Here is a 4917-nt window from a genome sequence, read left to right as displayed (position 1 = left end):
CCTCTTCACTTGTATGCATATGGATATTATCCTGTCACTTACAGTGTTGTACTTCAGATCTCGAAATATTCTTTTTGACAATGAATGTGACTCCGTTCCCCTTCAATTTTTCATTCCCAGCATAGTAGACCACATGACTGTCCAACTCAAAATGGCCAATACTGGTGAATTTCAGTTCACTAATTTTTTTTTTTTAATGCCTAGAATATTGATCTTTATGCATTCCTTTTCATTTTTAATGACTTCCAATTTCCCCAGATTCATACTTCATACATTACACATTCTGATTATTAGTGAATATTGCACTTGTTTCCTCTCATTTTAAGTTATGCCACATCAGCAAATGAAGGTCCCAAAAGCTTTATCCATGTTGTTAAGGTCGACTCTACTTTGAGGAGGCAGCTCTCCCCCAGTTGTATTTTGAGTGTCTTGCAACCAGAGGGGCTCATCTTCTGGCATTATATCAGACAATGTTCTACCATTATTCGTACATTTTTTCACTGGCCAATTTTTCAGAAGTAGACTGCCAGGTCCTTCTTCCTAGTCTGTCCAAGTCTGGAAGCTCTGCTGAAACCTGTCTACCATGGGTGACTGTGCTGGCCTTTGTAATACTGGTGACATAGCTTCCAGCATCACAGCAACATGCAAGCCAGCACAAGACAACAAAGTGACAGATGAGTGGTGGTGTTTTACCTACCTCCTAGGTAATTGCAGAGATTAATTTTTTTTTTTTTTTTTTTTTTTGCGAGAGGGCTTTACACACTATTTATTGCTGTGTGGTTAGACTATGTAACATGGGAGAAGGACTGGGCTTGCTGGTTCACAAAAAGATACCACTCCATATTGCACTTAATCACCTAGTCAGCCTGTGGGAGTATCTGGAAATTTGCTCAGTGACAAATAGATGTTATAGTGGCTTTGCTCTAAAATGGAACAAAAGGGAAGCTTACTAAGAGACATTAGAAGTCTACTCTATCAAATAGGAAGTCTAGAGTTGTATTTTTTGCCATGCAATTTTTGTGATCAGATAGATTATTTTTATACTTTTGACTTTTTTTTTCTGAGAGTTGTAGCCTTTATAAACATTTGGTGTGATTTTAACTTCTTGTTGTTATTAGGGGCCCTCAAGTCATTTCTGACTCACAGCAACCCTATGTACAACAGAACGAAACACTGCGCCTTCCTCGTAATCCTTATGTTTGAGCCCATGTTGCAGCCACTGTGTCAATTCGCCTCATTGAGGGTCTTCCTCTTTTTCACTGACCCTCTACTTTAGCAAGCGTGATGTCCTTCTCCCGGGACTGCTCCCTCCTGATAACCTGTCTAAAGTACATAAGACAACGTATCACCACCCTTGCTTCCAAGGAGCTCTCTGGCTGTACTTCTTCCAAGACAGTTTTGTTTGTTCCTCTGGCAGTCCACGGTATTTTCAATATTCTTCACCAATGCCATAATTCAAAGGCATCAATTCTTCTTCAGTCTTCCTTATTCTTTGTCCAGCTTTCACATGCCTATGAGGCAATTGAAAATACCATGTCTTGGGTGAGGCACACCTTAGTTCTCAAAGTGAAATCGTTGCTTTTTAACACTGTAAAGAGGTCTTTTACAGCAGATTTGCCCAATGCAATATGTCATTTGATTTCTTGACTACTGCTTCCGTGGGCATTGATTATAAATCCAAGGAAAATGAAATCCTTGACAACTTCAATCTTTTCTCCATTTATCATGATGTTGCTTATTGTTCCAGTTGTGAGGATTTGTGTTTTCTTTATGTTGAGGCACAATCCATACTAAAGGCTGTGGTCTTTGATTTTCATCAGCAAGTGCTTCAAGGCCTCTTCACTTTCAGCAAGCAAGGTTGTGTCATCTGCATATCACAGGTTGTTAATGAGTCTTTCTCCAACCCCGATGCTTCGTTCTTCTCAGATTATTTGCTCAGCATACAGATTGAATGAGAATGGTGAAAGGATATAACACTGACACACACTTTTCCTGACTTTAAACCATACAGCATCCCCTTGTTCTGTTCCAACAACTGCCTTTTTGTCTATGTACAGATTCCTCACGAGTGTAATTAAGTGTTCTGGAATTCCCATTCTTCTCAAGTTGCTGTCAATTCGATTCCAAGTCACAGCAACCCCATGTGTTACAGAGTAGAACTGCTCTATAGGGTTTTCTTGGCTGTAACCTTAATGGAAACGGATCACCAGACCTTTTCTTCCAACAAATTACTGGGTGGGTTTGAACTGTCATCTTTTAGGTTAGCAGTCGAGCAAAAACCATTTGTGCCACCTGTTGTTGCTGTGCCTGTCAACTTGATTTCAACTCATAGTGGCCTCATGCAACAGAGTAAAGCTTCCCCATAGAGTTTTCTAGGCTGTATCTTTATGGGAGCACATCTTCCGGTCTTTCTCTAGTGGGTGGGTTCAAACTGCTGGCCTTTTGGTTAGCAGCCAAGTGCTTAACCATTGTGCCACCAGGGCTCCTTATTTTCCCCACTCAGGGACCTTGATTTTTTTAATATAATTTACTAATTTTGTTGTTGTTGTTGAGACTATACACAGCAAAACATACACCAATTCAACAGTTTCAACATCTACAATTCAGTGACATTGATTACATTCTTCGAGTTGTACAACCATTCTCAGTCCCCTTTTCTCAGTTGTTCTTCCACCATTAACGTAAACTCACTGCCCCCTAAGGTTCCTATCAACTCTTCCAAGCTGCTGTTGTCAATTTGATCCCAGATAGAAAGTTCTTAAAGGAGCATAATGCTGAAGGCAGGCCTTTTTTTACTGGTTAAGCTAAACTACTATTTGGTTTTAAAACAACTTCAGGGGTTATTTTTGGCTTAAGGTTTAAAGATTATCTCAGGGCAATAGTTTCAGGGGTTCGTCCACCCTCCATGGCTCTAGGGCGTCTGGAGTCCGTGAGAATTTGAAATTCTGCTTTTCATTTTCTCCCTTTTGATCAGGGTTCTTCTATGGAATTGTCATGGATTGAATTGTGTCCCCCAAAATACCTGTCAACTTGGTTAGGCCATGATTCCCAGTACTGAGTGGTTGTCCTCCATTTTGTGATTATAATTTAATGTTAAAGAGGATTAGGGTGGGGTTGTAACACCCTTAACCAGGTCACATCCCTGATCCAATATAAAGGGAGTTTCTCTGAGGTGTGGCCTGCCCCACTTTTTATCTCTCAAGAGATAAAAAGGAAAGGGAAGCAAGCAGAGTGGGAGGACCTCATACCAGCAAGAGCGCAGTGCCAGGAGCAGAGTGTGCCCTTTGGACCCAGGGTCCCTGCACCTAGAAGCTTCTGCCAGGGGAAGATTGATGAGAGGGCCTACAGAGAGAGAGACCTTCCCCTGGAGCTGATGCCCTGAATTTGGACTTCTAGCTTACTAAAGAAAAAAAATTTTTTTTTTACTAGGCTGTGAGAAAATAAATTTCTCTTTGTTAAAGTCATCTACTTGTGGTATTTCTGTTATAGCAGTACTAGATGACAAAGACAGAATTCCTTGATCAAAATGTTCGGTAATGGTAGCCAGGTACCATCCAGTTCTTCTGGTCTCAGGCAAAGAAGGCAGTTGTTCATGGAGGCAATTAGCCACACATTCCATATTTTCCTCCTATTCCTGACTCTCCTTCTTCCTCTGTTGTTCCAGGCAAATAGAGACCAACTGTTGTGACTTGCATGGCCTCTTGCAAGCTTTTAAGAACCCAGGTGCTATGCATTAAACTAGGAGGTAGAACAGAGGCACTAAACATGTTATTAGGCCACTTAACTGAGATGACAGGGACCTTGATTTTAATTTAACTTATGTTAAATCCAACATACCCTGTTTGGGTTACTTTTGTTGTAATTCTGATGTCGATCATCCATGAATATCCACCCCATCTCTGTTACTTGAGTCAACTGAATACTGAGTAGGAAAATTGAGGTTCAAAGGGTTAAGAGACTTGCCCAAGAGCACCCAGGCAACTGAGTAGCAAAAAATGAGATTCAGACCCAGACCCCTTTTACTTCAAAGACTTTATAAGCATGATGGTGGCTTTAAGGACGAAAAGAAGGCTCAGAGCAAAGGGGTCAGGGACCTGAAGACTTTGCCATTGTAATTAACATTATTCATCTAAACCAGGGTAAAAATGTCTCTTAATGAGGGACCTGTCTTTATTTGGGAGAATACCTTGATGACACATCTGGGGAGAAGAGGAGTCAAGTGAGGCCATGAAGGTGGAAGAAAGGAAGAGCCAAACTGCCATACATTTAGAATTGCCCAAGAATTTGAAGATGGATGCTATGCATCGAACTTCATCCCTCAGAAAGATATGTGAAAATTTTAACCCTTACCTGTAAGTAGGGAACCCTGGTGGCATAGTGGTTAAGTGCTACGGCTACTAACCAAAGGGCCGGCAGTTCAAATCCACCAGGCGCTCATTGGAAACTCTATGGGGCAGTTCTACTCTGTCCTATGGGGTCGATATGAGTCGGAATCAACACAACGGCACTGGGTTTGGTTTTGGTCTGGGTACCTGTAAGTACAACCTTGTTTGGAAATAGAGGTTTTCTTTTGTTATGTTGATGAGGCCATACAGGAGTAGGGTGGGTCTTAAACCTAATCACCTCTAAGCGGTATCTTATAAAAAGAGCAGGATACTGGCCTAACAGAGACTGGAGGAATCCCCAAAACTATGCCCCTCGGACACCCTGCTAACTCAGAGCTGAAGTCACTCCCAAAGTCCACCTTTCAGCCAAAGATTAGAAAGGCCTATAAAAGAAACAATGACACACGTGAGGAACATGCTTCTTAGTCCAATCAAATATATGAGATTACATGGGCAACACCTGCCCAAAAGCAAAGATGAGAAGGCAGGAAGGGAGGGGAAAAATGGACACAGGGAACCCAGAGTAGAAAAG

Source organism: Loxodonta africana, chromosome 22, assembly GCF_030014295.1.
Source record: "Loxodonta africana isolate mLoxAfr1 chromosome 22, mLoxAfr1.hap2, whole genome shotgun sequence".
NCBI lineage: Eukaryota > Metazoa > Chordata > Mammalia > Proboscidea > Elephantidae > Loxodonta > Loxodonta africana.
Note: the sequence above shows the minus strand (reverse complement) of the source record.